Source organism: Colius striatus, chromosome 12, assembly GCF_028858725.1.
Source record: "Colius striatus isolate bColStr4 chromosome 12, bColStr4.1.hap1, whole genome shotgun sequence".
NCBI classification, from domain to species: Eukaryota; Metazoa; Chordata; class Aves; order Coliiformes; family Coliidae; genus Colius; species Colius striatus.
Genome location: NC_084770.1, coordinates 22521279 through 22531380, shown reverse-complemented (window position 1 = coordinate 22531380; position 10102 = coordinate 22521279).

Genomic DNA, 10102 nt, shown 5'->3' with positions numbered 1-10102 from the left:
TGACGATGCTCAGGTGCAGCTTCACCCCAAGACAATGAAGAGATGTGAGGAGGGATGATGCCGCAGCCCCATCTTTGGTGCTCCCTTTCCCAAGTGGGGCAACAGGCAAAAGCTAACGAGGACCCAGCCAGCCTACCACTGGGACAAAACCATTCAGTGCCCAAAATAGGACATCCTTGTGTTTTCTCAATGGGCTTGGCCAGATCTGGCCTGCTCAGCACAGCGCTTGCAAGGCCTGAGGGGCTGACTGGGCCCAGGGGGCTGGCAAGGCATGGTGGGGCTGGCTGGGCCCAGGGGGCTGGCAAGGCATGGTGGGGCTGACTGGGCCCAGGGGGCTGGCAAGGCATGGTGGGGCTGACTGGGCCCAGGGTGCTGGCATGCTCCCTCGCTGCCCGTGCTTCCCGCCAGGCCCGCTTCGCTATTGTTGAGCTGCCAAGGCGAAGGCTTTGCGCGAGTTCCACTGCAGTGACATTCACGCCTCGGAGTTCGCATTGTCTTCGGAAAAACAATCTCCGCTCCATAATTCCCCCGTAGTTTTTCAGCTGTGGGTCTTTACCGCAGAGCCAAGGGGGGGATGGGGAAGGCGGCTTTGCTTGCAGGAGCTCTTTGTGGCCGGTGCTGTCGGAGCAGGCCGGGATGGCGGAGCGGCATCAAGCCCTGGCGCCGAGGCCTCGGCCCCCGCAGCCCCGCACTGGCACCCGCAGGCGAGGGAAACCGCAGGTCATTATCCCTGAATTTGCACATTAAAAACTAATGTCGGGTCAGAAGGGAATATCCTTAAACCATGAACGCCAGAAATAACAATTGTATTAAACTGCATTCATGAATACATAATAAAGTTCAATTTGCCGTTATTTATCACGTTACTTAAAATTAAATTGAATTTATAATGCGAAAGAAAAGATTTTTTTTGGTGCCTTTTTGACAATAATGCGAAATCTTTCATGCTGCTCACAAAGCATTTGTATTAGCACCAGTGTCTACAGATTAATTTATTTATTTTCGTTAAATTATCGCCGCTTCCCATTGTTCCCTCATCCTCGGGAACAATCCTCATTCTTTCATGTATTTTTTAAGAGCTAAAGAGGCACATAGACAAATAATGCATCAAAAAGCCGCAGCAGTCTCGGTCCTCTTCGTTTTTGGAGTGCTGGAAGAAGTTTAAAACCCAAGATCTGGAAGAGGCCATCCCCGTGGCGTTGGTGTCTGGGAATAAGGGAGGCACGGCTCCCATGCGAGCCAGCCCGTCGCAGAAGGGAGAGTGGCTGCAAACCTCTGTCACAGCTAACACGCACATCTGAACTAACAAACAGAAGGGTTTGAGCAGGAGTTGCTTTTTGCCCGCTCTGCACAAACATTCTGTACTTGAAGAGCAGCTGCACACAGGGAGCTTGTTGCCCCGTGCAGAATAAAGAGCAAATGCCAGCTAAAGCCTCCCTCTGCTCGCCTCTGCTGAACGTGCTCCTTATCGCCGTGTTTTGTGCGCTGGACTAAAATAATCATTTGTGAATAGAGCTCTAATTACATTATAGCTAATCCATTTTCCTCTCTGAAGCTGGTAGTCAACAGTTTATTCTCTCACCTCGAAGATGAAACCGAATGTCAATTTTCAAGATAACATTGACATGAACTTATGTATCAGGCAAGTAGACAAATACCATTATAATCATATATAATCCTTTAAAGCTGTGACTGAGAAGTGGCATTTGGACTGGATTTAAACTTGGCGTTGTCCGTGCAGAAGATTAACTGCTACATAAGACTTTGATTTCTCAATATTGCCCATTAGAGAGTTTTTACATAGGAAATTGAAGTATTATATATAGTTTTAACGTGGTTAACAGAGTCTGACACAAACAATAACATTCCGACTTGAGTTAATTATTTTGCATCCCATTTACAGCAGGGAAAACTGCGTTGTCGTCCAAAAAGCACCCCAGCAGGACTTTGAAGATTACTCCCGCTTGGTGGGAATTATGCATCCCCAGCTCGTTTCTGTTGTTGCCGATTGCTATCGGATGCTCTCTGGGAGTTGCTCTCCATTAGCCAATGTGCTGTTTGTACAAACAAGCCCAGGCCTTCGGGGGCCACTGGACCAAGAAATGTGCATCTACCACTTTGGCCAAGACTGCCTTTCCTAGGAAGGTAGCTCATCGTGGAGGCCAAAGAGGAGAAGTGGTGTGGGAGACTCTTACTGCGGAGGGTGGTGGGATAGGGTGTGATGAGTTTCCCCTCCATAGGGTCCCTTTGCACCTTGGTGCCCCAAGACCATCCAAGTGGCTTCAAGAGAGACATCAGTCAGGTTTCTGAGGGTTACCTATGGAGTTATGGGGTCAAGGTGGGACCTTACAGACACAGTCTTCTAGAAGGAGGAAAGAAACAGCCAGAGCACTTAAAGTTCATCCTCACAGAATGCTTTATAGAGGCTGGTGTCAGAAAGCAGTGCTGACAGCTGACCAAGGAAAGGCTCTTAGTGACGCTGGATTTTCTTGTTGGCTTTTGCAATAAACCCACAAGTTACAGACCCTGCCTGTGCAGAGGTGAGGAGCCAAACACCAGCAGTGAACGGTGCTGCGACCTTTCAAGCACAGAGCTGGAGGCTCCCAGCCCCGTGTCTGCTCCAGGGAATGTAATAAACACCGGGGTCATGCTTACAGAGCTTCCAGGAGGAAATTAGTAGTTAGGGCTTAACACTTTTTATTGCTGCTTGGTTCTGAACATCAGAGGAAGCAGAGAAAGGATATGGAGAAAATGTGAGTGGTGGGGCTTGCTAGAGAAAGAGCAGGCAAAAAGGAAGCCTGGACAAGTCAGGGGTGTAAATGCTAATTTGCTCTAAGTGTTTTAGACAGTCTCAAAGGCAAAGGTATGTACCACACTGTGTCTGGCTTGTGATGTGGGCTGGGCATCAACCTGCCCTGCTGAGCCTTCGAAAAACTTAAGGTGCTTCTCATGTGTAACTCACCTTCTTTTCAGGACTATGCCCCTATTTGAAGCCTCTCCCTTTGCCTTGAAAAGGAAAGCAAGTGACTGCAGACAGGCCCCAGACGTGTGGAGCTGGGCAGCCGTGTTCAGACAGTGACAGTCTGCGCAGTGCAGAAGACAAGGGATGCCTGAGCCTCCTGGGTGCCAACACCCCACACTCCCCTCTGAGTCCCCAGCCTGAGACCTGGGTATCTGCAGAGCTTGTTGCAGGCACATTCCAGCCCATCCGAGCAGCTTGCTATCATCTGGGTTCAATCTAGTGATAAATGGGCTCCAGAAGTTTTTGGAATATTTGTATAAGACCACAACGCTTCTTATCAAAACATTTCCCGTTACTATTCTCCAGTCTTTCTTCCATCCCCAGCTACCTCCTCCTTCCCCCCAACGCCCCAGCCATTAGCAGTGCTATCATTTTTTTCCTCTCCACATGGGAAATACAAGAAAGCTTTCCTCTAAAGAGGGTAACCCAAATACTCCCGGGGCAGTCAACCCATCCTCCATCTGCAGTCGTGCAAGCGCTTCCTCCTGGGTATTATCACTGGGAAATGAAAGAATGTGAACACGCCAGGCTCATTTGTTTTGTGTGTTTAATTTCTTCATAGGTTTGTGTGAGTACTTATCATCTTCTCCTTAGAAGGCAACTGAAGACAAACGTGCAAGGAGAGATGCAGGTTTAACAAATGGGGCTGCCTTCCGAAAATGTGGTCTGTGAAACAAGCAGGGACGTGCATGGCCGGTGCCTGTGAGAGGAGATGCTGCCAGGCAGCACATAAAGTTAGGAATATACCTAAAATCAACATTACCCCAGCATCAATATTCATATAGCCCAGACAAAACGTTTGATACTGTAGCTGCTCATAAATCAGATAGAGAAGAAAGGGTGGGGGGAAAGGGAAGAGGTGAAGAGAAAGGAGAAGATATAAATGAAGAAATAGCTGGGGGATGAAGGGATGGCGAGAGGGGACTCGGCTCATTCAGGCAAACATCTGCTCGGTCTGAAGTGGAACCACCTGTTAGTTTATTAAATTGTACAATTAATTTATGTGGAAAGAAGGGGAGCCTATATCTCATAAAACAATCTTTCCTTTTACCCCCATCCTCTGGGAGCGAGGTGGGTAAAGGCAGCCGCTCGTGCTGGATGCACAGCACCACGGTTTCCACGTGGAGCGATGGGAAGTCTCCATCTCCTCCCTCCGAGGCGCCCGTCTCCCCGCCGGGTGCTGACAGGCAGCATCTGCTCTACACCGTGTAGCCTCTTGCCGCCGAGAAGTAATGAGACGGCTTGCACATGGGGGCTGCCGTGTAAGCCAATGCAGCAGGAACTCCTCAAAGCCTTCCTCTGCCTCGGCCCCGAGGTTTGAAAAGTTTCAATCTTTAATATCTCTACCACTGGCAAATTTCATGTGAGGTCGAGGCTTAATCAAAAAGGTGCAGTAATTTGTGTGGCAGTAATGATAGGTCAACTTGGAATCACAGAATCATTGAATGATTTCTCCTGCAAAAGCCCTTTAAGCTCATGGAGTCCCAGCCCTCCCCGCACCCTGCCAAGCCCACCACCAACCCATGGCCCTCAGCACCTCAGCTACGTGGCTTTTAAACTTCTGCACCCACACTCTCTGCTCTCACACTAACCTCCTGTCACCCACCAGTCATCAGTCCCTGGATGCAACCTCTCTGACTCTGCAGCGATGTAGGGTGAGAATGGCAGAGCTTCTCTACGAAGCATCTTAGTATCCCAAGCATGCAAACAGGGGCTGCAAAACGCTGCCTAAATGCATCTCAAAAGTGTGTCTGCAAAATGCTAACGGAATCATAGAATCCCAGAATGGTGAGGTTTTGAAGAGTCCTCCAGAGCTCATCCAGCCCAATCCCTTCCTAAAGTGGGTTCCCCTCGATCAGGGGGCACAGGAATGCATCCAGGTGGGTTTGGAAACCTCATGAGAAGGAGCCTCCACACCATCCCTGGGCAGCCTGGGCCAGGGCTCCCTCATCCTTACAGTAAAGTAGTTTTTCCTCATGTTTAAGTGGAACAGTTTGTATTGCAGCTTTTGTCCATTACCCCTCGGCCCTACAGGAATGGAGAAAAGGCTTTTTCAGGATAGGCTTTGCAGTGGCCTCTTGCAGCCCTGCTCTACAGCTTTTACCCAAGGCAAAATACTTCAATGTTTCATTGTAAAAAAACCCACCAAACCCAACAAACATTTCAAATAATTTCTTTCAGGCATCTATTTTGGAATGTGTCCTAAAGGCTCCTTCCTGCAAGTCTCTAGCAGAGGAGGGTCGGGAGCCCTCGCAGGGGACGTGAGCCTTCCAGGCTTGCAGGATCGGGCTCCAATTAAACGCAGTGCTCTCTAGATTTGGTTCCCATTATTGTCTTCCTTTGGCATGACCGCTTGGAGCACTTGAATTGGAAAGGTCCCAGAATCTTCAGTCTCCTAAAATATTTTCAATAACGTTGAGAGCAATTTTCCTTAGAGCATGTAAGGATTTCAGCGGAGGGAGCCAACTTTCCCAGAGGAATGATCCAATTACGAGCGCTGGATGCTCTTGTCATTCTCTCCCTCAGGGACACAGAAAATCAAAATTATGATTTATTTTTTTTTTCAATGTGACAGTGAATGTAAAGGCAGAAATCTAACCCAGGCTGTTATCCCCCCAGGCACCCCCTGCTCCCCCAGCCCCGTGCTGCCAGCTAAAAATACCCACTCGTTTCAGACAGAACCTCCTGAAATTCTGCTCTAATGACAGCACCAGGCAGGGCTGGGCCCTCGCTGCAATGCTGAATTGTGACTTTTTAACAGTGACCTTTGCATGTAAAAATGGAGCCAAAACGACTTTGGCTTTCACTAGTGCAATGAGGGAAAGGCGGCTCGGACCCAGGGGTCTGCGTTGGGTGACAAAGGCAGGGAAAGGCAGCAACAGTCCACCAAAAGCCAAAAATAGTTCCCACAGGGAGAGGGCAATGCAGGAGCTGGTGGTGACAGGAGGAGGGAAACCAGTGTGCATAGCACGGGATGCTGCAGGGGATGGCCTCAAGCTGCCAGACAGGGTACCCACCAACCAAGGTAGGACAGGACTCTGAAGGGGTCACTTGCACCCTGACACCCTGCAGCTTTCCTCCTCCTGCTGCCCACACCACCCCTCAGTGTGCACCCTGTGAAGGCACAAGGGGATGGGGGTGTAGGGGGATGGGAATGCAGTGGGATCAGAGCGTAGGGGTGCAGTTTGCCAACCCCTGGCCCCAGCCCTGGCGTGCTGGGCGCATTGTGCAGGGGAGAAGGAGCTGCCTTTGTGAGGCAGGGCAGCGGGGGGCTTTTGTCCCCGCGGGCTGCCTGGCTCCAAGGGCCTGCACACCAACATCAAGGGGTGGGCAGTGGGATCTGCAGCAGCCACGTGCCGCCTGCTCCCCCTTAGAAGTTGTTGTTGCTATGGGGCCTATTGTTGCTGGCTTTCCCCTGGTGCTTTACATCCTGCACCTTTCTTTTGCACAGGGCGAACAATAATGCAAACTATTTTTGCTCCTATAGTTACCTTTTCACATTTTTCCCCCTTTTGCAACCTATTATGAGTGACAACTCTAAAGAACTGCACAATTCTATCAGAGATTTTCCACCACCAGCTCACACTGTACTGTTCACCGGGTTATTCTGCCCAGAAAAGCCCAAGACAATCTGCATATCTGGGGGACGTTGTTAATTACTTGGTGTGACATCTCTAACCCAGCAAAGATCCATCTCTGGCTGATGAAGCTGTGAGGGGCAGGCCCCGTGCTGATGCTGCCCATGGCCAGCTCAGGGCCTGCTATTCTTAGCCCAAGTCAACGATCCCATGGGAGCACAGGAGCAGCATCCAGGCCTGGTACCTCCTGGCATCACCACATCACTTTCCTCTTCCAATTCTTCTCGATCTCCTCAGCAGAAAACTGCCTGAAAAGCAAAACTCCTTGGTTTCATCTATTAATTCCTTGAGGTTGTACCAGCAATGGGAGAAACCAATGAGCCTTCATCCTCCCAGGGTTGACCTCAAGTCCCTGCAGATGACCTGTGTGCTTCTAAAGAGCTCTGGAGGTGATATTATATATGGAGACTGGAATAAATGTAATACTGTGCCAGGGCCAGAGGCAGGATCTCTTGCCAGGGTGCTGCAGCCTGGCAGGCTTTGCCCATCCTTTGGACAGAGGATGGGCAGGAGCCACAGGGCAAGGGCAAGTCTCTGCCTGGGGAAGGGCAGCATCAGCACACCAGTCATTTCCTGTGCCATGTGGTCAGGTTTTGCATCCAGTGACTTTCCAGGAGTGGGGAAACATCCTGAGGAGACAGGATATTTCTGCCATCAGCCCTGCTCCTGGGAAACCTTCCCCAGCAGTATCCAACCTCCTGCCAAGGCAGCAGGATGTTGTTTGCAGCCTGGCTTTCACAAACCCACTGCAAGGTATAAATGGGGATGATTTCCCATGATGGAAGGTGATATAGATCGGTCCCTCTCTCTGCTAAAAATCAAGTTGTATCATTGCTTAAGTGGAAAGTGCTATTCATGGTTAAACAGATTGTTGTGCTAGTTTGAAAGCAGCTGATGATGAAGAGGAAGAGGGCTGTTGAGCCAGCATGTCACATCATCTGGGTCTTAATGACAAACGTTTTAATTAAAATAATTGTAATTAAATGGATGTCAAAACAATGTTTCAGTTCGAAACCCTCTTCACAACCTCACATCACACCCCATCAGACGACAGACCGCGTGATGAAACAGAAAATAAACCAAGACCTCGAGACGCCTGTTCCTCAGAGACACCGCGGGGAGTCCCTGGTGCCACCCGTGCCTGGCAGGGCCACGGAGACAGCTCCAACCCAAACCCAAACCAAAGACACCATCAGGGCTTTAGTAACACCAGGCTAATGTACAGCCCTCTGCCTAGCTTCCTGCAAACATTTGTGCATGTGCAAAGCCGACATGGGCTGGAGGAGACGCAATCGTCACTGTCACACAGGGAAGAGGAGGCTAAGGGTGGCTATGCTCCTGCCTAGCCTGTTTTTAAAGGTGGGATTTGGATGCTTGAGGACATCTAGCTGGTGTGGTCTTCCCAGGCTGCTGTTTCTGTTAAGGGAAGTAAATGTTGGCAGCTTGTGCTTTTTTCTGCACAGTGGACATAGCGTAGCCCAATGTTCCTAAAGGCATCCTCTGATTTCTAAAGGTATCCTCTGCCTTTGAAACGTTGGCACTGGGTTGGTCAGTGACATGGGAAGAACAACTTGCTGGAATTGGTGAGGCCAGAAATGATGCTGGAGAGAAATGTGGGGATGAAACTCATCAGCAGCAACATCTCTGGGACATCTTCAAACTCCACTGTATGATCCAAAAATAATATAACAGGATCTGAGGCCAATTATCACTTTGTCTCTCTGACCCATTTCGTTTCACATACCGTGAGCATCTTCAGAGCAATCCCTCTGGACCCTGGCAGGGCTGCAGGTGAGCATGGCAAGAGCCATCCCATGGGTTCCCCATCTCACGGGCTCTCTCATCCCCTCTCCCACATCCCGCATCATCCCTCCTCCTGCCCCACACCAGCCAATGCTGCTCTTCCAGCAGGGCCAAACGCTGTAATTGGATCTTAATTACACGGCTCTCCGAGAGGTTATTTTTATTTCTTTGTTAATGCAATTATTTAGCTGCCCTATTTTAGCCTTGACCTTGCAGGAAGAGGGTATTTTCCAGTCAGCATAATGCTTTATCTTTGAAAGCTACAATCAATAAGGATAATTAATGATGCCTGCTGCAATGATAGCCTCAGCAATCATTATACCACATTAATCCCTGCAGTCAGACTGGGGTCAAGGCCACCTAAATCATTCACCTAGGGGTGGAGAAATTCAAATAATTTACCAATTTAAATCCAAGGAAACAAATCTGACTTTATTTTTCAAAGCCCTGGAAACCACGACGTTTTTCAGGTGTTTTTCCAGGAGGTGTGGATGTGAAACAGCCCGTGATGCTCGCCATGGGAAACCCTGTCCCCTCGTGGGGATGGCAAGGGGGATGTGCACCAGGTACACGTGCCACTGGCTCCTCCTCGAGCCTGGTTGCTCTGAAAGGGTGAGTTCAACATGGAGACAGCCCCAGATGCCACCACAGAAGACACCAGTCCTGACACTGGGGACATCCAGTGGAGTTGTGCCATGGGAGTGGGAAGGGACTTCTGCTCTTCTCATTGGGGCAAAATGCATCTCCTACCCACTCCAGGAGCTGGGGTTTGTCAGCCTTCAGTGCTGGTTCATGCCAGGGGTATTTCTGCACCCAAGGACATTGCACTAGACTATCACCCAAAGCATCACCAAGATATCTCCAAAAGGAGCAGAGGTCTCTCCCCAGCCCATCACTCTTCTCCCCTCAAAACCAACTCCATGACTGAGTTCTTCAGGATGGCCACCCATGTGTCTTCAAGTCACTGCTGCAGATGTCTCCTGGTCCCACCACTCACCCTCATCCAGATCCCAGATGGGACAGAGTGAAGGGGCAGGGCACTGGCTGCCACGTAGGAGCACAAACTGCAAACCCACTGGTTTACTTTACTTCCTTCAGCCCATGCTTAGCACATTTATCAACTGTTGGGGCCAAGAACGCACAAAGCCCAAAGGGAAATGCTGGGGACTTCCTCCAGCACAACCCCCAGGCAGCTCAAACCTCTATCCCTGCCTGCAGTGCTTTTAGTGTTGCTGTCGAAGGGATGGAGCTTTTTGACATCTCCATGCTACAAGTGATAACTTTTGAGATGCAGCCAGCACCACAGTCACACTCTGATGCTTCCCAATGTGCTCAAGTGGGGCTTTACATCCTTCTCACCCCGAAGGGAAGCAAATGGCACCTCAAGACCCTGAGGAAGAGAGACATGTGATGAGGAGAAGGGTCCCATCCTGCCCACTGCCCATGGGCAGATCCCAGCTGAAACACCCCCCAGCTGCACAGAGAGTGGAAAGAGCCATCAAGGCCTTTGTCAGGGTATTTTAAAACCCCACAGAGCTGGTGTTACTATAGAAAGGCTGCAGAGTGGCCAATAATTGTGTTTGTTGCTAATCAATAAAGCCTTGCTGATCTCAGTCTGTTCCTGGGGCTCTTGCAGGGC